This window comes from Apus apus, chromosome 1 (assembly GCF_020740795.1).
Source record: "Apus apus isolate bApuApu2 chromosome 1, bApuApu2.pri.cur, whole genome shotgun sequence".
In the NCBI taxonomy this organism is placed as follows: domain Eukaryota; kingdom Metazoa; phylum Chordata; class Aves; order Apodiformes; family Apodidae; genus Apus; species Apus apus.
Window position 1 is genome coordinate 73,555,978 of NC_067282.1, and position 25,487 is coordinate 73,581,464.

The 25,487-nt window shown below is 36.5% G+C and overlaps 2 protein-coding genes across 6 annotated transcripts in view; one reads left to right on the plus strand and one right to left on the minus strand.

Moving 5' to 3' along the window:
• Positions 1–25,487, minus strand: part of CMSS1 (cms1 ribosomal small subunit homolog) — a 243,125-nt gene that overhangs the window by 195,519 nt on the left and 22,119 nt on the right. Inside the window, exons 2-3 of one of the 3 annotated variants that reach the window (XM_051608073.1) lie at positions 7,349–7,487; positions 1,682–1,816 (exon numbers count right to left, since the gene is read on the minus strand). The exons of 1 other annotated variant lie outside the window; for it this stretch is intronic. The gene's annotated coding sequence lies outside the window, so the exon portion shown is untranslated. The remainder of the gene's footprint in view (positions 1–1,681; positions 1,817–7,348; positions 7,488–25,487) is intronic. One more of the 3 variants, XM_051608072.1, reaches the window with a different exon arrangement.
• Positions 1–25,487, plus strand: part of FILIP1L (filamin A interacting protein 1 like) — a 208,872-nt gene that overhangs the window by 164,274 nt on the left and 19,111 nt on the right. The window contains exon 1 of one of the 3 annotated variants that reach the window (XM_051608059.1): positions 8,982–9,570. The exons of the other annotated variants lie outside the window; for them this stretch is intronic. The gene's annotated coding sequence lies outside the window, so the exon portion shown is untranslated. Of the gene's footprint in view, positions 1–8,981; positions 9,571–25,487 lie in introns of those variants that run through there. 3 annotated transcript variants of the gene reach the window in all.

A 25,487-nucleotide genomic window follows, 5' to 3' on the forward strand; every position in this document is an offset into this window, starting at 1 on the left:
CATGGGGCTTACAGATAGCAGCTTTCTTGTTTCCCACCAATGAAGAAGTGTTTTTTTCTAAAAGAGTAAAAAAGCTTACCAGCAGTAAAACACTCAAATACTCACCAGAAAGAACACATAACAAAGCAACAGAATTCTATTGTCAACTCAGTAAAATTGCTCTCACTGAAGTGGTGACTTTGAATAATGTGAGAGAAAGAACATCATCAGGGTCAGAAGAATAAAGACAGACAAATAAATCAAGCCCAAAGCTCTACTGAAAAACAAAGTGAACTTTTTTCTTCATTGCTAAAGAGGTGACCATTTTCACCATCCGCAATGCCATGCAATTAGCCCTATCTGAAATAAAAATATTCTTAATATAATCCCACACAGAAATGCAAGATACAGCCATTTTCCCTTCTAAACTAAGAAAAATGCCAGATTGAAAAGTATGCATTTAAGAATCTGTGTGGACTACTTTGTGATTCTGCACTTCTTCCCTTCCCCACTGACCTCCCTCAGGGAACAAAAGTGCAATCACAAGCCTCCCTGCATTCCAGTACAAATGCTAAAAATGTCTCTTAATCATTCCTTCCCAGTCACTCCACTGGACACTGGCATCTTCACATGGTCCTTCATCCACCTTCCAATAGTCCACTCATGGATTTTTTTCTTTCAACATGAAAAAGGTAAATTGGAACCTCACCTAACAAATGTTAGCCTCTTTTATTGTTTTTGGCTCCTGGATGCACTTAAAAAATCAGAAATGAACACAGAATAGCGCAAGAAGAGAAAAGACTTTTTAATTACTGATTAAGTACTTAAAGAAAAAAAAACAAACACCAAAACTTCACAGGGCGATTTGGTCTACCTGTTCCCCCACAGTTCTGAAAATAAATTTATTATTATACTTGCAAAAGGATCTATAAACATGATTTCCCATCTTCCTTCTGTATTACTTAAGATACTCATGCTATTCCATGAAGCCTGTAGGAATTCACTACCAAAAATGGTCAGCTTTCCTGCTTTTGAGAGATACCTAAAACAGAGAAGATGCTTCCAAGAAAGCATTTCCCACAATACTGATGCAAAAGTAATGGGTCCAAGCTTGGTTAAACAATCCAAATTCTGTGATGTCAATACATGTGGAAAACATACTGGTTTGGCTTTTATAACTTTGTGATACCCTAACAGTCCTCAGTCACTTCTAAAGTTATTCCTCTAAATAACAACTAGCTGGAAGAAATCAACATCCTTTGGAACCACTGTCCACAAAATCTCAAAAGTATCCACAACTCCTCTGTGTACATTCGAGTATGAAAACTTCCCAGAGCAATTCCCAAAAAGACTGGAGGCATTTCAGAACTCACCCCTGCTCAGACCCTGGTCTCCCAGAGCAAAGCCACCAATAAGGGTTTCCACAGGCCTCTGAAGTATGAGTGTTTCTGCTCTAGTGATACCTATCCCCAACAGGACTGCTCCAAGAACTCTAACCACTCACCATACTTACCACTGAGCAAACCATATATAGCAACATCTTTCAGGCATGACTTGCATTGATTTAGAAATACACAGATAGCTACAAGTTAAGGCTCCACTTACATTCCCAAGCCCCAAGGTCAAACTCATTTTGTAACTCTCAAATTAAGTATTTATTCTTGTCAAGCTCTGTATAACCTTATGTCGCTCTTGGACACACCTTAGGCTTCTAGCAAAATAACTCCTCCGATTTTGGTAGAGTTGGATCCATGTATGCTCCTCTTTACTCAGCTGCAGTATCAAGAACTGATTTGTTTTATGTGAGAACAGACTTTGCTCATCTACTATGGGGATTCTGAAATAAAAAAAGAAATAGAACCAGAAAAATAGGGTAAACCAAAAATGCAACAAAGAACAAATAAACTTTCTATGTCCAAAAACACAGACATCTTAGAGTAGGCAAAGTCAACTTCAATCAAACTCCAAGAGATCATGCACAACTGGGTCTCATTTAAACAACACAATATACCTCAGGAATTTGGGAAAGACTTAATCTTCCGTAACTTCTAGTTCTAGGCCTCTGTTTATCATATATATGGAATCCAAACACTCATTTATGCACCACTTTAAAAGTTAAAGCAAATAATAAGTGTTGTAATTTTCCACAAAAAGTCTGCAAACAGTATCCTAAGTAGCATACTGCTATAATTAGAACTTTTCTCCCTCTGCCCTTGCTACTGGCTAGAGTCATACACAAATATTCACTTACACACAAATGTATGTATTTACTGGGGGGAGGGGAAAGGACACACATGGGGAACAACCAAATTATTAATAAATTTACCATGCCTGAATCTTTGCTCTATGGAATCACTGAAGAATTCTGATATCTACAGTATTTTGTTGTACCTTCCTAGGAAAACACACCTATGTTAAAAACATACATGAGAGAACAACTTAAAATTATATGTCCATTTAAGAAAACATCTTGTTAATTTTTTTTCTTGAGTAATAACACCATCTGTTTATAAGATAAATTATTAACTATTATCAAATGCATCATGAGATTTTGTAGCAAAAGAAGCCACTTCACTTCAGATCTCATGTATATGAAGCTGTATCACTATGAGAAAGAATCTAACACATCTCTTCATTTAATCAATTCTACACAGTCCATCAGGATCACACAATATACACACAACCTTTTATGGACTGAAAGTACTTTTCATCTAATTATTATTAATCTTCATGTTATGAGTTTCTGAGTTCACTGTCCAGAGCAAATAGAAGCCAGAAATGATGATGTCAGAATGCTTTCAGCTAAGTTACCACAGGGAAACAACATTAAAAAGAACAGAAACTTCCACCCTCATAACTAAAAATAGGTAACTGAACAAAACATTACTCAACTGAAAAAACTCCCAAAATAAAGCAGATCATAGAGCACTGGGAAAGGCTGCAGGGAACATTGTTTCAAGATCATAGGATTTTAGGGACTAAAACGGAATTTTTGTCTTTCCTTAGGTGCTGGAAGAGAATTTCCCTAAATCAATTCATTGTGCTTGAGCATGATTTTTAAGCACAAAGCAATCTGTAGGTTATTCAAACATTCTGTTCATCTCCTGAAAGACTTTCTTAGTAGCAGTCCATCCTGTTGGCTTAACATCCACAGACATGAAATCCATAAAACTGTTCCTAGATAACAACACAACTTTTAGTATTGCTGAGTTTAAGGTAACAGTTCTTAATGCTGACACAGCTTATGCAGGCTGCCATAAAAAAAGTCAAGTTAATACCCTTTTGTATTTATTCCCCTTCCTCACTCAAGGGTTTTGTGAAATTTTTGCTGCAGACTCTGCAGCTATAGTGCATTTCGGTCTGCTAAATACATTTCCCCAAGCCCAAGAGACTCCTTGAACATTACCTGCTATGGGCAATACTAATACAAAGAACTACATGGGACTACACACTAGGAGACCAAGAAATTTTGTAAATACTTTTCCAGACTAGAGAATTGAACCACACAACTAAGTCACATTTCTAAGCTATGAATTTATCAGATAGCTCAGCAATTCTGAATCCCAAAGGGAGCAAAGTTTTACAAGTTACCTTACAACCTTAGGAATCCACAATCTAAAATGGCCTGTATAGGTTATATTTTCCTCTGCATTATTTCCTACAGATTCCTCAAACACAAAATCACCAATAACTGAAAGTACTGTGCTTTAAACAGGGACTAATGTATGGCTATTGAAATTGTAGAGAACAAGGAAGCCTTTTACAATTTATTTTTTAGTAGGGAATCTAAAGGGGGTGGGTGTGTGGAAGTTAAAGGCAGAAAAAATGTCTCTTATCATGTAGGTTTCATAACATAAATGTCAGCATCTAGAGATGCAAAGAAGAGCCTGTGGGCCCAAGAGCAGGTTTGTGTTTTAATCTGTAGGAGGCAAAAGATGCCTACTCAAGAGAATTATAACAATTACATGGAAGACTCATGATACATTTTGATCCTGGATTCTCTCTACTTAAACACTAAAAAAGTGTGCCAACTTTGTACTCCTATACGTATAATATCTATAGCTCAAACAAGTCTTCTTACAGTTCCTAAGCTGCATTCAAGCCCACATACATCTAAGTGGCCTTCAACCTGTGTTCCTCACAAGCTTGTGCTCTCAAAGTAGACCATAGCCTCAACTGACTCTAGTGACACTTGTAACCTGTAAGAAGTGAACTGAAAGCCAAATCCCTTCTCCCTGTGTGCTGGGCTTTGTGCTCCAAGGCCCTGGCGGAACAGCATCACTCAGCAACAAGTCAAGAAACAGTAGATGTGAAGGGAAAAGCGGAAGGGAAGAGATGGCCAGTGATACGGAGGAACTGAAGGAACTTGCAGCAACTCAATCTATTTCACCTTATCTGCATCAAAGCTTTGAAAGGCATCCTCCACTGACACTGTGTTCAATTAATGTCTATGCAAAAAGTTGAGTCAACTTCTCTCAAAACTGTGTGTTTATTAAATAAAAAAGAATTAAGCTGCTCAGAGAGAGGTCTGATCACTTTGAACAAAATTACTGAATCCACAGCTTAGGTTAACACATACAAAAGATCTGAGATCAGGGATTCATGTGGAGTCAGATTTGAAGCTCAGATATTTCAGTCATATAATTTCCCTGAAGTTCTACAAGAAGAATCCCGAATTGACTGAATTTCAAAGGAGATGGATGAAGAAAAGTAGGCAACTAATTATACAGTCTAACTTTTTTTTTTTTTTTTGACGTCTAATGACTAAAGGTAGACATTTTAAAATATGTTCTACTTCCAAGTATGTTAACAAACATGGAACTTAGTACCTTCCAAGGTACCTCACTGCAACAGTCTTTACATAATTGCAACTCACGTGTGCTATTGCATTAATTCTGAAATGGCTGCCACGCTTTCAGAAATAGCCCAACTAGACCAGCATACTTGCAGGAGGAGGTGGGGAAAACCATCTCAGTGCAGAACACCACAAACAAAACGAATCTCCAAGCCTAAACTGCTTCTTAAAATACACTACAGTGCAGAGTTTTCAAAGACTGAGGAACATTATCTCATTTAATTACAGTGAAAAAATTACTGGGCTGTATATAGTTTATACAGACTAGGGGAAGGCATACAAACTAAATTCTATTAATCCTTGTTCGTAGTAAGCTCTACTGTGCAAAAAATGTCTTTTTCATTAAAAATTATCTTGATTCCTTATAAAAGAGGAAGCAATCTCACAAACAGATATGGAGTACTTGCCAGTTCTCCTTAGGAGAGAAGTCATTAGTAGTTAAGAGATGCAGTCATCAACTTCTCAAGGCGGCACTCGACAAAAAGGCGTCTAATTATCCCTAGTATTTGGCTAGGGATTTTATTTGTATCTGCCAAAAAGGGAGAATAATGGAATCTGCAAACAATAGGAGAGTTTGTGAAAATATTTCTTTCTATTGCCAAAAAAATTAAAAACACACAGTAATGAAGACAGGACCCTTTTTCTGTCCGTGGGCCACAGGAAAAGACACATGAATTTAAATAATGTTATCTCTAGAACTTTCCCCTGCTTCTCCCTATTGCCTTCCACATGTAATTTATCACTTGTCAATGCATTTCAGACTGTCACTTAGCCATATAGCCTCCATATTTCTCTTCAAAATATTCAGAAATTAATATACACATTAGATATAAAATACTAAAAGACTCTTTACTGATTAAATCTAAAAGTGTCAATCACAATGCTAAGAGGAGTAATAAAGACAAATTGGATAGCAATTTCTTTGAAGGATACTATCAATCTAATAAATAAAGAGTGATCATTCTTCCACTGAATTAATGTCAAAACTCCCACAGACTCCAAAGACAAGGCTCAGCATATATTGGGGAAAAATCCTTGAAGTCACATGTTATTAAAACATTAAACATCAGATCTCATTTATGAAAGTCATTAAAATTCAACTTTTCAATCTTGCATCTGCTTCAGTTCTCCAGTATCATTTGCATAGCTTAAGCAGACCACCTCCAAAAAAGCAAATGGTTTTAAGTAATGTAAAATGCTTATAAGAGCTTTGACAGCATTTATACTTCTGCAGATGTCTATTTTTGGAATATGAAAGTAACCTAAAGATTTAGACCCCACAGAGAATTTCAAAAGCCCAAGTTTTAAAACTACATGAAGTAAATGTGACTGAGAGCCTAATTCAGCCAAGCATTTCAATATATCATTAAAATCAGGCTTATGCTGAAGTCCTTTCCTTTTTCAACAAAAATACACATGACTATGTTTTAAGTGCTTTGTTGAACTGAGGCCCAAGGTCTAATTTCCTTTATTTATCTTAGATACAAAATGGCTAAAGGAAGGGCTCAAATGCTGCAAGAGATAGGTTATGGATTTAAGGACACTGGAACTGCTGCTATGAATTGCCATGGGAAGAAAAAGAAAAGAGACGTAGCTTAAGGATGGAAGCAATAGGAGAAATTCAGATAGTTTAAGTCTAAACAACAGCCTCAGTGTCTTTTAGTATATTAGTCCTATCTTTTCCCTGCCTGCCACAATCTTCCATCTTTCCAGCTTCTGTTTTTTACAAGTAAAATCCTGAGAGAATGTGGGCACAAATAACAACACGAAATGATATGCAGAGAGACTGGATGAAAGCCACTGCAAGCAGGCTGCAGTGAGCAGTCCCACATTGTCAGGGGATACACCAAATGTTCTAATAAGATTTTTATTTGATCTCTAATTTCTACAAATCCACGGTTTCTTCTACTGTCACAATACTTGAAAATGGACCAATTGTGAACAACTATATACATATCTATATCTCTCTAGTAACTAAGGAAATTGAATTAAATTTTGGAAGCAATGTTCACCAGTACTGGGATTCCACCTATACATTCTGTAAGACACTGTGAAAAAACAGCAAAGGAAGGCTTCTCAGCAGCTCTATTTGTTATTTCAGATATAAAATAAGATTTTCATGTTATTATACCCCAAAATTTGGAATTTTATATTATATAGCTCCTTACACAGGGCTTAGAATAGTACTTGTACTCAGTGCTTTATTAAGTTGTGACAAGAGAGGAGGAAGTCATGTCATTATATACTCAGAGGATGCTCTTTGATAAAGCCGTTTTGCACAAGGTGAGATTTGCACTTTAATATCACAGAGGAAAATTAATTAAGAAAACAGAAGCTCATACTTCGGCCACCTCGAGACATAAAGGCATACTTAAAACGAGGAGGATTTCTATTCCCTATTTCCTGCTCTAGCCTGCCCCCAGACTGTCACTAAACTTAAAACCAGCACTATCTGAGCTGTGTTCCTATAATCTCCAGAACAGAACTGAACTATATGGATGGATTTTTATTTACCAGCTTTTGCAGTTCTCTCTTCAAAGCTGTGTATGGTCTACCACAATTGTTTCATGTGGGAGGACAAAAATCCAAGCAATTTTTATATAGACTAGCGAGACGGGGTGTGCAGGTGAAAAGGGAAGATGCAAGGAAAAACCTGTAAATGGAATGAAAGAAAAAAAAATTAACCAGGTAAAATGCAGAAACAGTCTTCACTCTAATAATTTGTATTCTGAGATGTACAGAGATGTAAAAAGACTGCATGCATATTTAACTCCTAGCTACTACCTTTCACAGATCTACATTCCTGACTCCCCCTGCAAATCTTAACTGGATACAGCCTGCTCTAAGACAATACATTCCACCTGTAGTTGTCCTGTCTTTTTAAACAGAGTCCCAGCAGAAAGGGGGAGTTTGTAGCTGAAGATTAAGTTAACTTTATGTTCCCTATACCAAGGTCACCTGGATAAGCTTTTATGTAATTCAAACGATCCATATCAGCACAATGTTTTTAAGAATAACTACATAAAATGTTAGTTCCTAAAAACTTTAGCCAAGCAACTGAACAGTCCAATTTTAGCTAAAGGACAGGGTTGTTTGTTTTTTGTTTGAATCTGGTTATTAAATCTCCCTAGAACAGCAAACAAAATAATGTCCTGCTCTGTCCACTGGACACGGCATTACCTCTGAAACTATTTTGCAAGGGTCAGGATACAGGTTATTGCAGTATTCAATAGATTTGGCAATTTTCTGACCAAGCACCAAACCTGAACTTCCTCAGAATCAAACAAGAAGGACACAGCAGGGTCACCCAGACACACAAGCAGCACGCTTCTGAGTAAGTCACAGCAGTCACAGAACTAAGAGCTGGCTGAAATTTTCCAACTGAAGAGTAAGTCTCTTTTTCAAGTTACACTCAGGGTAACTATGCTCAAGGTAGCTAAGAGATGCCCGTCCTTTTACTGAAATGCAAACATTTTAATCACCATTTGTCTTCATATCTACAGACAACACTCCCAAATAAGCAAATTACCTTATGCTAGCATTCTGTTCAAGTATGATAAAACATACAAAAAGCAGGCAGTACAACAGCTCAAGCTATCCTGAAATTTATTTGAACACTAAAATTCGAACGCTGCAAGTAAATGAATTGTGGATGCACCTACTGTCACAGAGCTGCACAAAATAGTGTAGAATGTCTTTCAAAGGTCTAATTTACCCGTAATACAGAAGGACTCTATTTAATTTATTCTTGTTAACCCTTAGTGGAATTTCAGCAGGTTTTGTGCCTATTTTGTGCTCTCAATGTTTATTCAGGACGTACACTGAAGGACAGAGACTAAAAGAGATACATTTTAAGCTCTTCAATCTAGATCCTACTTTTTGGCTTTCCGCCTCTTTTCTAAATATTAAAACAAACGACTCATTTCTTTAAGACCTTCTGACTAAAAATAGTTGGTTGGACTGCTTAATTGTGTTAGCTGAAACACAAACATATGAAAAGGGTTTTGTAGGAAAAACATTGAAGGGAGGAAAAAAAAAAAATCTGATTTCATCTGGCCTTCCCATCATCACTTAGAGAATTGTTTTGTAGTTACATCATCAGGAAATAAAATACTATTCTCTGAGGACCCCGACTCTTTACAGAAGGGGGGGAAAAAAAGGAAGCCTTGGAGTTCATTTCACCCTTGGAAGAGTTCAGCTAAATTCACATTTTTGGTCATATTTTTTAAAAAGGAAAAAAACCTCCCTTAGAACAAGTAAATAAAGAAGATGACCTTGCATTTAATTCCTCCCTTCTTAAATGGCAGGCTGTGAGACTAAGTGGAAAACATTATAACTAATCAGCAAACAACTTCTAACGACTTTATTATCAAGAATAGAAGGGAACTGCCCTAGCCCAAACCTTCCGCACATTCTTCTTGGCCATGAACTAGGAGACAAACGAAATACTTCACACAGTCCTGAGCGTCAGCTGGAGCCAGAACACATTAATAAGCTCTGGAAGTCCTGGCTATCACCGAAGCACACCAGGCAGCCAGGACGAGGCTGCACAACACCGAGCGCCTTATATGGGAAGGCACTGACGTAATGCTCCATAGGCTCGGGGCACGCCGGGCGCCCATCTCTCATTGTTCAGTGGGACTGGCTGGAATGCTCACGGCTCTGATGCTCCAGCTGAACGCCTCACACCGTGGAGCAATAGCTGACCCAGGATTTCTATAGCCCAGGAGCGCAAGGTAAGGGAGAGGGTGGGAAGCAAAACTTCTTCTGGCAAGCGCTGACGGCTTCTTGCTTTTTTCCTAGCGAGATGCTTTTTTGATTTAAAAAAAAAAAAAAAAAAAAAAAAAAGTCGCTTCCAAAAAACGGGGTGAGGACTGAGGAACAAATTAAAACACCCCAAAACAGCACCAGGAGATCTAGAAGACGTCCGGTTACTCAAAATTAGGATGACTGTTTCAAGCGTTAAAAACTGTATTCTAAACAGTAACTACAGAGCAAACAGATGAGGAACTAATTTAACATTAAAGAAGGAGGTAGTTATGAATTACATACACTTTCCAAAGGGTCGGATAAAATCATAACTGCATTGAAAGCTGTGGAAAGAGTCCAACTGTATTGTATTAGGTAGTGCTACTGCCTCTCTTTATGCTGCTTTTATATGCATATGCTATATATTAGTAGACATGTATGCGCATATGTCTCTGAGCATTTACTATGCTTTTGAACAACTTCTGTAGTTTACAGAGGGATGGATAAATTGCCACAAACGTTACTTTGCAATAAGATTATGCTATGTCTGAAAGAAACATTGTAACTACTTTAATTACTAACAAACTTTTCAACTACTACACGCTGCTTCCCTCTTCTGTGTCTTGTGTGCAAGTGTCAAAATCACAAGAGGGCAGAACTGTCAGATTTTGATGAAAAAAAACAAATCCCCATCATCCAACAAATGACAAGGCTTTCAAAAGCAGAAAACCCACTGGCTTATTCTGCAAGTTGCACAGCTATTAACTCCAAAAAACAGAATGGAAAGCACTTCCGAGGAGGCACTAAGCACCTTGAAAGATTAGACCTTAGCGTGTTTATCATTCACATCTGCATAGTATAAAAAACACTACACTGCCTCTCCCTTGTTTAAGAACCTAACCCTCTCAAATCCTTGTTTATAGGAAAAACAACAATTAAGTAAATTGTACTGTCCTACTTAGATATTCAGGCTACTAAGCATTGCCACCTGAAATCTTCTGTGTAATTCAAAATGTTAGAAAAGTTAAGACTCCTTAAGACCTTTAAACTCAATCTCTTCTTAAAAGTAAAACATGTTTTCATTTTCCTTAATATGAAATTAAATCAGCATTAAATTGTAGGACAGCAGAAAGGAGGTTTTTTCCCTCCATCATTTGATGTTTTAAATACTGCAAAATCCTTGTTCAAGCATATTTTTCAGAAAAATCAAGATTATAATATCATATAAATTGTTGTAGTATCAAGCATATATGGATTTAGAGACTGAGTGAAAATACCATGTTCGAACAGTCTTACAACTGTTTTTGCTCTAAACGACAAGAAAACATGAAGTAGTTATTTTCCACATGCTTCTAAAAACATAAGCATATAAAGACACATTTCATTTCAAAGATAATTAATCTATTTGTGTATTATTAAACTTGGCATTTAGATAAAGGTCACATCCATGTTTCCAAGATAATCTTTCTTGTAATGAGTAAAGTTTACACCCCTGTAGGTGCCTTGAGTCTGCCTGGCTATAAAATAGGGGAGGAGGTAACCAGAACAAATAAGTGTAGAGTAGAAAACCAATACTCCGGATCAGTATCCTAAGTCCCTTACAATGTCTTCAGTTTGTTATTCTGTCATATCTGCAGATTTAATAACAAATACGCTGTCAAGTTATAACTTGTAAAATTTAGCTACATTATGAACCGAAGTTAAGCAACAGACCTCAAAAAGTGTGTCTGAGCAGAAAGGGTTGCTGGAGTCAAAGAACTACAATATGATAAAGAAAAAATATTCATAGAAATTCTACTCATGGAATAAACATATAGATTTGATCAAGGCAATAAATAGAAAAAAAGAAAAAAAGCCTGCCTATAGGTAAAAGACTATTTCAGCTCTTTCAAATCCAACAGAGGGTAACATTTATCATTAATTACTGCTTTAGCAACATCCAAAGTCCCATCTGTACTGTGAATGCTGCTTGCCTAATATGAATCATAGCATCTATCAAAAGCCAGAACTCTTATTTCCCACAGTCTGTCTTCTTTTGCTCAAAAGGGAAAACGTTCTTCACTTAATACTTGCATGACCAATTTCACTCTCATCTACACTGTTAGAAGTCCAAGACAATAAGGCTAAGGTATAATGCTTAAAACGTGTTACTGTTGTTTCCCGCCCCAACCCCAGCATTACACTCCTTCGTTTTATCAGATTTCTTAATATTCATTGAGACTATATAATTTTAAGCCATTAAAATGTTTGCTTGCATCACTTAGCAGTAAAAGGAGACAGTAAAGGAAAAGAATTATCAACATAATTCAGTCTTCATTTAAATTTATTTTTGTAAGAGCTTTTTTTCTAATGTCCAGTGCAAAGAGAAAGCATTTTAAGAACAAGTTTATCCTCCAGAAATGAAAGTCAACTTCCTATCAAACTGCATTGACCCTTTTTTCCTTTCCCGTCACTTCCCCTCCCTCCACTGGCAAATGTTGTGTAACTGCTGAGAGAAGAGTTTTCAGAGATTTGACCCAGAAGACTGAGAGATATATCTTACACTTATTTTATTCTCCCGATCATCACTTGTAAAATCAAGTTATTCCTTCATTTTTGCTAAGTAACAGCACTTCTGTGCAATTTACCTGATACTGTGATGAATTATCACATTTGCCATTGTCATGGGGTAAAAAAACAGCCTGGTTTTACTCCCAGCAAGTTTCCCCTTCATGGCAGTTCTTAAAAGGGCTAACATTTTTCTTCAGCAAAAATTCTTTAACAGGTAGTTTGGCACGGGCAAGTGAGCAGCCACTGCTCTTCTGGACCTCTCCTACAAACAGTTTCTCTTAAATCCTGGGTGTGGCATCACCTAAATACTGTTCATTAAAAAAAGCAATTAAAATGTCTAAGTCACAGAAGCAATTCAAATACTTAAGTCAGAGAATCCTAAGAAGTTTACAATGTAGGAAGACGTATCTTTAAAAATAATCCTATAAAATCTTAGTTCTGACTCATTAATAGTTCACTCTAATACCTTACCCTGTCATCAAGTTGATTTGAGCTTAGAAACTATACCTTACCAATAAAAATTATTTCTAATTGCTTAGGTTTGTTTTTTTCATATTGAATGGATTCTGCCAGGGTATCCTTGAGGTTTATGTCGAACTTTTTTGAAATGGTTCAAAACTTGGTTAGTTCAACCATTCACTAAACTATTTTACTCAGATCCAAGAGGGTAAAAGGCATCGCTGAAAAATTCTAAATATAGTGCCCAGTCTTGGAATTTAAGTGAAGTAATGGACATTTTGAGTCTTAACACCTCTCAGTGTTATGCTGATTTTGAGATTTGCTGTATTTTCTGTCAGCAAGACAGAGATCACTTTGATTGCATGTCCAGGTCACCATGTTGTTTCTGGAAGGTCAGTAACAGCCCTCATGCTGAGGGACCAATGGAGCACACTCAGGCATTCACAGCTCACTCTCCTCAAGTGCTCACAAATTCAAGGAAAATTTATTTTACTTTTTTTCTGTGACAGTATGTAGCCTCCATATAAAAAACAGTTCAAAAGCAACACCTCCCAAAGCACTTCTTCCTCACCAGAACACCAGAATTGAGGTGACAGTGAAGAGGTTCATGCAATAAATAATGCTGAGTGAACACCCAACAGCATTGTATAACACTCCCTTAATAACAAAATTGAAAGTTTGGAGCTGAAATTTGAACCAACCTTGCTAGACAACATTTCAACATCACTCAAAGTCCTATAACCTTGATAATTCAAGTTGATAAAGGATAAGTCACCCATTCTGGTACAGCTCATCATGCATGTCATGATGTAACACAACTTCTTGAATTCAGCCTCGAGCTGGGCAGGGGACCTATGGACAACCACCAGAGAGCAGCTGCTCAGGTAAATAAGCAGAACTTGAAGCCATTTTGTTTCACAATGCATAACCTTAGAAGCTGAGCAACCAGAGCCCACAACCACCTGACTGCTCATGCTCAAGCTTCAACAAACCTTTACAGATATACTTATAGAGGGGTACTGAAAGCTCCTATGAACATGACTGAAAGTGTGGATGGAAAAAACCTAAATACTTCTGGCAAGAAAAACTTCAGGGATGTGAAACAAGCATCAACCAGATAACAGTGTCCTTTGTAGGCTTCTGGAAGTCTAGAAAGGAACACAACAATTTAATTTAAAAGAAACAATAGGTTAGAGTTATTAAAGATCTGCCTTAAACGTAATATTAAAAGCAATCATTTTCAATTTCATTACAGAGAGTGGATTTCAAACTTTATTCTTTTTTTATGGGAGATACAAAGCTTATTTAGTGTTTGCATAGCAACTACTGCAATGAGAGCATAAGAGGCAGAATTTTAAAAACTTAAATGAACAGCATGTTGCTATTACCATGAGAAAAAACACACAAGATTGACTGCTTAAAAATGTGAAGTAATCTACCCATAAACCTCACAATTTTATTATATATTGGATTTTAACACACAGACAAAACCATCTTATAAAAAGTATAAACTGACTGAATTCCATCAACATTTTATGGATTTCATCAATATTCTGGTAAACTCTGCATAACTTTTAGTCTTTAAGTCAAATTATGAAGAAAATTAGGAAACTTTGTCACCATTAAGCTTGGATTACCTTAAATGAATGTCACCCGCCACACTCCCAAGTGTAATTCTGTTCTACTAAGCTAAGAGGTTTCTCAAAAGCCACCTAGCAAATGCCACAGTTGTTTTTGGTTTCAACTTCAAAATACTTCCCCCAGTCAAGCATGTTCTCAGCCTCAGTAGAACCATGCTGTTACAAATCCCTACCTAGAAAAGAGAAAAGTGAATTATATGAGCCTATTTTATTTACTTTTGGTCATGGGAGGTTCAACAGCTCAACATTTAGGGAAACCAACCCCTGACCTAAGTATCTGAAATCCAGTGCTGAATATACAAACTGGGATGTACAAAGGTGGATTAAAAAAAACAAACAAACAAAAAACAAACAAACAAAAAAAAAAACAACAACAAAAAAAAAAAAAAAAAAACCCACAACTTTGTTAATGCTCAAAGCTGAAACATTTTCACTACTGTACACTCTTTCATGTAAAGAGAAAAGTCTTTTCACTACCAGCCCATGTAATTCCTAAATTAAATGCTGAATTGGCTGCAAGGAAAAGGCCACCACAAATTTAAAACTTCTCCTAAAATACATGTTTCTAAGAATATATCTAATATATAAATGGTTATGTGCATTTGCTTGCATATGTGTAAGCAGAGCTGGGGGATAAAAAGTCTCTGAAGCAAAGTCAGTGAGTATAGCTTCAATATAGGTCAATTAAAGACATAAAATAGACTGCTGATGAGGGTGGTGCAGGGACAATACCAGGCAGTGGAGAATATTTAGGCTTCCACTAGGAGGTGCATACACTGATTCCCTTTCAGGAAAGCAGCAGATAAAAAGCTGACAAGAATCTTCAAGCTTACATATTTTGCTAACCCCTATAAAGGAGGAGGGAAGAAAATGTACCATGGTATACAAAGGAGCAGCCACTTTGGGAAGTTTCTGCATGGCCTTGCTTTGTTCCCATCGTCTAGTAAAAGCTCTAGCTCCCATCTTTGTAGATGGCAAAATTCTCCTTTTTCAATCCGGATTAACTGGGTGGGGAAAATCAAAATTTGACAAGGTAAGATTTTACGACCTGTAAATGACCCTCTCATCTATCTATGCAGTTAACCAAACAACTAACAAGTTCTGTCTAGAGATAATTTTGTATTTTCAGCACTTGAAGACACATTATAAATCAATGATAAAAGCTAAAATGTATTACATCAGAAACATACTGTACATGAAAGCATGCTACAGATCCTTCATTTTCAGAGTGACATCTGAAAATAGGAGACTATAACCTAAACATCACAGACCATGAGCCAGGAGGCAAGAGATGAAATAAGGCATGTAGCCAAATGTTTTTCAGTCCCTTAACGATACTGAGTTATAAATCAGTTTGGGGTACAACAAGGCAGAGAATGTTCAACTGAATTAACAGTTGTTTAATCAACAGCGAACACCTGGAGTCTAAAAGTCTTCACATGAAGGGGCAAGGGAAACATACATGCACATGACCTTTGTCTTTCCTAAAAAGCCTATTTTCTATTATAGTATTTGAAAGGTAAAGCAAGAAAACTGGAAAACAACTAAAGATGGAAAGAGTAAGTCCCTCTCTTGACTTTAGGAAGACTGTTCAAGCTAATTTTAAGAGTTTAAGAAATGATTGGTCAAGGAATACCCAGAACTAGTTACAGCCACTTTTTCATCCTAACAATGTAGGGTTTTCTCCTAAGAAATTACTTCCTAAGCAATCAACAGTTACTTCAGCTGGTGAACACAGAGGCAAGTAGGAATTAAAAAAATAAATAAATAAAGCAATTTTAGATACAAACTTTTATTGGCAGTTTGAGTGGAGATATGACTAAAGAACCTAGTTTTCTTTTACACTTAAGCAGGGCATTTGATCTTTAACATAGTGGACTACCAAGGCTGCAAAAGAATGGAAAAACTTACTTCAGCACATCATTATCAACAGATCTGAGAGTAAAATATTTTCTTTAGTTTAAAAATTCATCACAGACGACGAGGCTACTTAAATTATTATTTCTTCTTAATTTTTTTTCTCAAATACGTGAATTAAATCTATTAAGTAAACCTTGGTTAGAACTATAAGCACTCAAAAAATTCTCAGGCAATCATCTTTAGCTCTTCACCATAGCTTCCTATACTGTAGTCTAAAACAGTGTGTTAGTCCTCTTTGAAGATTATTAGTTTGGAGGAACCATGTAAACCTGAACAAGTGCACATATGCTAAGGATTAACGTGCTTTAAACAAACGTGCATTGACTTATCACCTTTAGACGATTGGCCAAAAAGAAAATGCAACTTGCAAACTTCCCACACTTAGAAGTCTCAACGCATTCAGATACAGTAAGATATTCAGCAGGATTAGGACAGAGAGAAACATGGACACCCTCACATTAATTATTAGGTCTAAGGGAAAAAGATGCGTATTTATCTTCAAAGTGAAATCTCCATTTGACACTCGTGTAATTACTGCTCTTAATACTTTGAGTTGTGGCTACTAGGACAAGTTACAACTGTATCAGCAAAGCTGACTTAAGTCTATTATTTGCAAATTCTCAACTACACTTCTTCAGACAGTCTTGCATCAAGGAAAATTTACATATCTCAAGCTGAATTTGCAGAAACAATTAAGGTTTATGTTTTCTGCCAATAAAAGTAATGGGGTGCCACCTAAACTCAGTTTTCAAACAATTAACATTTATTATACACGTACACAGAGCTACTTCAGGAAGTAAGCACACCAGAAAAAGGGCTTACTTTTGTCTTAGGATGTATGTATATAATAAAGATTTTATGGGTATGAACAGGACCCTCAGGAAGTCATGGAATTTCATCCTCCTGCACATGAGCAACACCACCTACATAATACCTGAGGAATGTCTGTCTAATGGTTTTTAACTAGCCCCATTCCTCCAAATAATGGCAAACTCGTCTTCCCAGACAGTCCCATTCAATACTTAAGTACCTTTATTTAACGTAAAGTGTTTAATCTATGGGGTTATAATAAAAATGTATGTGCTGATACTGTGATTATGTGCTTTAAGCATCTTGAGAACATACTAAAGTCGGCAGCCAACTCCTACCCGTCTAAAAACAAGTGGCCACTGTAGGACTCGAGCAGCTCATTCAGGACTAGCAACAAAAAGAAGGATGCCTTTCGTTTAAAAAAGAAAGTGCATGTGGCAACCTGGAAAGTTCTAAATTTTACCACTGCTGATGACTGATAACATACAAAACAAGGCCACGGTTAGCACTGGAGATAGGCACAGTGCCTATTCTGCCCATGGATGAAAATATGGCCCCAGACATTAAGTTCTATATAAAATGTGTATTAAAAGTGTTTTAGAGAACATTCAGTTTCTGTAAATGTTTTGGGAAAATGACATTTAGGACTAACCAGTCTCCTCTGAATAACATGATGTGTTATTGTTGGCTGAGTGCCATTTTCTGTCATACCAAAAATATTAACTAATTGAAGTTTTTAAAAGTTTGTATGAATTGAAACCTTGCGCAATTATGCCTAGTTCTGGTCAAGACAGCAGCATTAGCCCTGCCCCAGCTCAATTAGATACTGGAAAAGCAACTATTTTCCCAACTGCCCCTCAGAAAAAGCACCCATAAAACAGAGGGTCACCTTGAACATACACACTGTGATGTTATATACAGAATTAAAAAAACACAGTCAAAATATAGACAGCATTTATCTATTGGAATTGTCTAAAGAAAACTCAGATTGTTCTCTTAATCTAAAAGAAGTATTATGATTAAACTGAAAAGTGTAAAAAGACTACTTAAGGGTTACAAACCTTAACTGTGCTGAAGCAACTGACTCATTCAGGGAATAAGAACTTCTGCAAACTCCTTAGACACTTGAAAGATGCAGATTAAATAGCCTAGATGAAAACTCAGCCCTCCAACTATTACACTTCAATCAACAGTTAACACAGCATGGCAGTGGTAACTAAGTAGTATTTGCCTCATACAAACTAAATACAGATGGCTGGGGTAATGGGTGCTAGTAGCAGCCTGACCAGAAATTACTAGAACTTGGGCAAGCTGTACTCCCTTTTTTGTGCCTAACCTTCCCACAGCAAATGGGGAGAAGACGAGCAGGGTTCTAAAATACAGTTTTCAGGAGCTCAATTAATTCCTGCTACAACTTTTCACTTGCAAATCCTAGCAGTAGGCTGCAATGGTAAGCAATACTCAGAACTGACAATGAAAGCACATTCACCTGCGCATGGAGGGGAAAAAAAACCATGGAAAAACTCTGTCCTGTTTATCTTTGTAGTACTGAGTGGTTTATAGCACTGGTGATTTTAAAAACAGCTCAACAACTGTAGTGAAGCAATAATGTTCTAGCAGTAATGCTAAGAATGCTTTAAAACAAAAATTAGGTTCATAAAGACAGGATCTCCCCCATCAATTTAGACTGTTATCACACAATATCAGATATCAATCACTTCAATGACACTATCATTTAAAAATCAGAAATCATAAAAAGCAGTAGTTGTCTTGGTTTGTTTTGCATGGTTCCTGTACTTCCAGAACATAATTGGATTAATATTAATTCTCAAAGTTATCTGTTACAGAAAGTCAACACTGCTTTTCCATTTTAAGAAATCTGAAGTTCAGACACAAAATCTTACTTGTTAAATTATGAAGAAAAGACAAAAGCATGACCTGGATTAGTAACTGAGAAGTTCTGCCTCAGTTTTGTTGCTCTGACCCCTATACCACATCTCTTGTGGTTCATCTTTCCATTTCCTTCTGAAAGCTTTCCATCTGCGAAACTATAATTTCCTGGCTGACGTAAATTTGAAGAGTTCCAAATTCTGGCGTTACATCTGAAATTACTTGCTTTATTTCCGACTTTACAGGCAGCATGGAGGGAGGGTGAGAGAGACAGAGTGAGGGGGAATACATGTGCACTATGGTAATATAAAAAAAAGCCCAAACTACAAATGAACAAAACCCAAGTCCTATTCCCATGAGTCAGTTAAGTTATTGATTCACTTAGATTCAGAACAGAAAAGGATTTACAGGCAGGCTAGTGCACAATTAGACGCCACTGAAATGCCAACAGTAATGGATACTGACTTCAAAGAACAACTGAAATAACTGTTAAATCTAAAAAGAGGGAAGAAGAAAGGAGAGTGCATCTCAAAAAAGAGTGACACATCAGAGCCCAGCTCACAATTCATTGTGTCACATTTTCTAGTAGCTGACCTCTGAGATCCAGACAAATTAATGGGGTAGCAACTTCTTCACTCCCACCTAAAAATCCTGCATCTTCCTATCATAATCTCAGACATTGCAGAAGGCTACCATTACAAGATTAGAAGTAACCACAAAGAATGACTAACTATCACCTTGCACATTCTAACAGTTACTGCCACAGAAAGCGTTAAAACTTTTTACACAAGACCGATATTTTGATAGGTGATTCCAAGAACATCTAGATCTGGAAAGAATATGAAGAATATGATTAACGACAGAAGATTTTCTTAAACTGAGGTTACATTTTAAAACAAAATGAATTTTAGTGCTGAATTAAAATAACTCCAACTAGAAGTGAATGTCAATCCAGTCTTAAATCTTAAATTAACCAACATAAATTTATTAAAAATTTCTCATTACATTTACTGTCACTAAATTTACACAGGATTTCATAACATTTATGAGTACCAGGATCCATACATCACCAGGAAGAATTTTCAGCAGCTTAGGAGTTGTGAAAACATGGTCACAAAGTTCCAGATTAATTATTTATTTAAATATTATCTGGATATGATTACTCAGCATCACAGCTGTATCTATCTGGTTATCGATTTGAGTTAACCCAGAACTGGCATCACCATTCAGCATATATAACTTTTATTAAGACTCCTAAAAGCACGTCAGCATTTTAAGCATCAGATAAAACAATGATTACTCTCTGGTAGTTTGTGGAGTAATAAGCAGAATTCACACCCCCTTCACTGAAAGTCCTCATTTTACAAAATAAGTTTCTTTATGGGGAATTTAGCCTTACACACAGTCTCTTGCAGGTGAGACACCCTTCCTTTGTAGAAGTTTGCATCAGAGCATAAGCTAATTACTTAAAATATACATATGTAAACAATATACTGGAAAACAAATGTTAAAGTAAGTGTTCACATTCTGCTGGGAAGTGCTGACTGATTCAGATAAAGCCAACAGATTACACAACAGCTATGGTATGTTGTTGCTGCTGTAATTTCAAAGGCTTTGACTTTATGACAGGGGCAAAAAAGAAGCATCAATAAAGTTAATAAATAGAGTCATAAAAGTAGCTATAACATATGAATTCATAAAAACTACACATCAATAAGTAGAATTGTAGGCCAAGAAGAAAAGAAAATGTATAACCACTCCAAGACCAGAAACCCATTTTAACAAACCCAGATTTTGCTGCTTTAAACTGTGGAAGGCACAGACAGGCTGGCTTTCTTCCAAAAATGAAAATTTAACTGCATTGGTGTCAAAAATTACAACAACTTGTAAGATTTAGCGGAAATGATGAAGCTTGTTTCTTTTCTTACTGGAAGCCAGACCATGGCTTACTGCTAACTGGGAAGAATGCCTCAGACCAAAAGGAATGACTTCATCTACATTTAAAAGCTTTCAGCTTACTGATTTTATTTGCATTGTACATAGGGGAACTTAAGCACAGGTCCAAAAACTTTAGAAGAGAGTCTCCTTCATGTCATAACCCATAGTAAGCCCCATCTTTTAATGGGGAAGAGTGAAGAGCACATGAGCTAGATACAAATATGTATCTTTAAGGCTTACAAACAGTAAAAGTCACAGACATTAAAAAATCTCAGTCCTTTCTGCAGAATGAGCTGGTAACAATAAAGATCTTGATAAGGTGTGTATTAAAATCTTCTCAATACTTTGGTGAAAGGAATTACAGAAGTACAGCTTTACAAACCTTAAAGAATGCAACTTTTTCTAAAGTTATCATGAGATTGCTTAAAGGAAAAAGTAATAGGTTTAATTCTTATTATTCTATAGAATGTATATTGAGGAAGGTGATTACAATAAGCAGAGGGGAGCTGACAAATACAATTTCTTTAAGGAAATAAGAAAGCAGGCAACTAGTATTCCAAGCAAGAACAATCGTAAGCCACAATAAAGCAGTCATTTATAGCAAAAGCTCTAAAGAAAAAGTTATGACACTGCTTTGATTTCATTTAACTACCTAACATTCATGTTCATAAAAAGAATTTCTAATGCCTGTTTTTGCTGGTCTGGACTCAGAAAGGGTTCTTTTAGTCCTATGAAGTCAATTGCTTGGAATTATCTGTGAAAACTTTGCTTAGATGATATACCTACCTTTCCCTGATATGAAATTACACTATCATGAATTAAGTTGGAAATTAAAATAATAAAAATATGTTATTGGACAGGGGCGTGCCTAGGGGTTTTTTGATTATTTTTTAAGCCAACTTTTTTTTAAACTTTGCGTATTTTTTATAAAACTGCTCTCTCAAATACTTCAGATACTCTTCTTCAGGAAGATCAAGTTGGGGTTGTTCAGCCTGGAGAAGGCTCCAGAAGGACCTCATCGCAGCCTTCCCGTTCCTGAAGGGGGCCTGCAGGAAAGCTGGGGAGGGACTTGTTACAAGGGCAGGTAGTGATAGGACAAGGGGCAGTTGTTTTAAACATAAAGAAGAGAGATTTATGTTAGAGATCAGAAGAAAATTCTTTAGTGGTGATGAGGATGGTGAGACACTGGAACAGATTGCCCAGAAAAGCTGTGGAAGCCCCATCCCTGGAAGCATTCAAGGACAGGTTGGATGGGCCTCTGAGCAGCCTAATCTAGTGGGAGGTGTCCCTGCTCATGCAGGAGTTGGAACTCAGTGATCTTAAAGGTCCCTTCCAACTCCAAGCATTCTATGATTCTATGAAGATAGTATTTTAGATGAACAAAAAAGCATTTGGATTCTGTCACAGAAAGTACACAAAATATCAAAGTGCTGTTATTATCAGTCACAGCACTTCTTCAATTAAACCTGTGATTTGCCTTAATTCAAATTATATACATAATCAAGCCCTGACCTGCAGAAGTCAGGTTCCCCAAAAAAGCTGACCAAAACCAAATTATTAATTTTAAAAACCAACCTAACAAAACAACCAAAAAAACCCACCAAAACCCCAAACATTTTATGGTCCTCTTCCATTCTTAACTGCATGTGCACAGACAGATTTGTTGTGACCTACTGAACCATGAAACAGGAATTCAACAGCCAAGGAAAAATTCTTCTGCAAATATTAACAGACTCCCAGTTTACTTCGTACAGTATCAATCTCACCTCTATCCAAGAAATTACTATCTATTCAGCACTGTTGAGGGCATTTTCTGTATAGTAATACAGAAATATTTCTGCATAGGAATATATGAATAAACATACAGCTATCAAAAACACATGCAAAAACTTATTTAACTACACAATATAAAAGAAAAAAGCAACACCAAACCCACATGCTTAATACATCCCTCATTCCTTTTTAGAAGCACATTAAAATCCTTTAACTTACAGCTTCTGAACAATTCTCTGCAACTTAACTTCAATTGAGTGATTTTATACAAGTACTTTTTCAAAAAGAAACAGATCTTAGGGTTTAGAAATATTTGCAGATAAGACTACAGCAAAAAATACAAATCATACAGACTGATGCTCATAGGAAGGACTACTGGGTTTATTAATTCATAAACTGATTTTATTATTTAGGCACAGTTATCTTATTTACATCATAAAAAATAATACAGCATCCCTATGAAAATTACAATTGTTGGTTACTATTTGGTCTAAGAGTTTTCTTTCTAAAGCAGTTTAAGGGGCATTGGTCAGCAAAGCGTTGCAGTTTCATTTGGACAGAGAGATATCAACTAGTTAATATGGAAGTGTTGGGTAAAACACTGTTTAGTTTAGGTATTAATACCCTCAGTTAAATTTGCCTTACCAAAATAAACTACTGTGAAGCAAGCTAAAATAAATGCTAATAAGTCTATTTTAACAATATGAATAAAAGATGTCTTAACTTCATGCACACACAAAAACTGCGTTCATTCCAAATGAAATTGTTAGTTATGCTTCTGTTATGGTTTTGTCTCTATGGCAACAGTAAATCATCAATTGAACTTCACTACTAAAGCATTTAGAGTCAAGGGTGGGGAGGGAAGAGAGAGTTTTACACTAAAAAAAACCCTCAAATTGGAAATAGCACTGAGAAGTGGACAAAAGTTTACGTACCAACAACACAGTAAAAAGCTGTCTTTGAAGATGGCGCAGTCCTCTCCCCATTTTTTCTGTTCTGTCAACCAGCAGCATTCCTTCAAGCTTACTTCACAGTTCTGTCCCTCTTCACTTAACTTTTTCATGTCTTTTTTTCCCTTTATGTTAATTGACTGTTGTAAAGAATTTGGGGCTTAAGTCTTCCATATCAACTCTGTTTATTGCTACTTCCCATTATAACAACCTTTCACGTAAAGCTTTTAATTACATTCAATGCAGTGCAACTTTTGCACTAACATAACAATAGTAGAGATGATGAAGGTATAAAGAAATTTCATAGTCATAGACTTCTATACATTTTCATCACTAAATCAGACAAGCCTGGTAGTTGTAGAATAGCAGGGACTTTCTTTCTCCATGCAGTAAAGCTACAATACTGCCAAAAGGAGATGTTGCTGAGGCAGCCTATTAAATGCCCAGAAATATATGCCTCCAGCCAGTCAATAGCTAATAAAGAGCTGTGCAAAGGAGGCTGCTATCTAAGCTCTTCCTGAGCTGAAGGGATGGCTGCTATAGCAACTTGTTGGTGGGAAGCCATAAAGACTCACCACTTGGACAAGGGCATCACAACAACGGCCAGAGACAAATGTGGAACAGGAATCTTACATTTCAGCAGCAACTTCTACAAAGCCATTGTAATACTGCAGAGGGGGGAAAAGCTAACAAAAGCAAGGGGTCTCAGCAAATGAATGATGAAGCAGTCATTTGGTTCAAGTTCAGTTCTGATATGCAATTAATTTCCCACGCATAATCTATACAACTGGGTACGTACCATACATATACATAAACAACATACATAAACAATGGAGAAACATGTAAATTCTAATAATTTATTACATCAACCTAGGCTTTTCAGATTTTCTTTAATACCAGACTATAGTTACAGTTGGGCTGTGGGAAAAATCTAATGGAAAGAAGGCAAATGTGCTGGCCAAACTTAATCATACCATACTGAACAACTCCACAGCCATCTCACTGACAAAGGAGTCTACAAAAGAAGCAAATTTTTTTAGGTATTTGGAGGTTTCTTAGGATCTTACACAAACAAAAGTACAACCTTGTCCCCAATTAAGTATATTGCATCTTGCTTAATACTGAGTACTAAATTAAACATGTAAAACTAATTTTGGAAAAACATTGTGAAAACTTTCAAGAATCATGTAAAAGCAGGGTTGCACCTGGGTATATATCTGCAAGTTTTGGAGGTAAGACTGAATCCACACCTAACAGACAGCAAGAACTTTAGCCTTTCTGAAGTTCAAAGGGCACAATTTAAACACTTGCTTATCTGCTGACTGGATTGTTTTTAATGTGTGTATGATACAAGGTCACAAGGCTTGCATTTTCACTGAGGATTGACTTACCTACAATGTTTGATTTTGCTCTGCTTAGAAATTGACAATAGGCAGCCTGACTAACTCCCTGATGTGGCTACAGTTCTTTCACACGCTTTAATACCCATAAGGTTTAACCATGAAACATCATAAAACATCAGGATAGTTTATAAGTAACTTAAAGCTATTAGGAGGTTTATGCTGCTGTAAATTATACCTTCCCTTGATGCCTGCACTGATTTAATTTCTCAACTGCTTTGATAAACACATTTCTTAAAAACACCCGCACTACATAACTGATGTCAGCAAACAGCCAAGATCAGTGCTGGTTGGTGTAGATTAGCAGAAAATTGGGTCACGCTAACACTTGCCAAAAGCTGAAAATGCAATCAAAGATGCATAATTACTGAAGTCTAAATTATCACATTGAAGTGTCTATTACAAAAGATGTTCTGAGTAGAAAATAAGACCTGTGGGCCCCATGACACAACTAGGAGAGGTCTGCTTGTAATTACAAGTTCATGCACATCCAGCAGAGATGCCATGATATTTCAGGTATGTTTTTAAATGTCCATTAAAATGGCTATAAAATATTGTATTATTTCCCCCCACA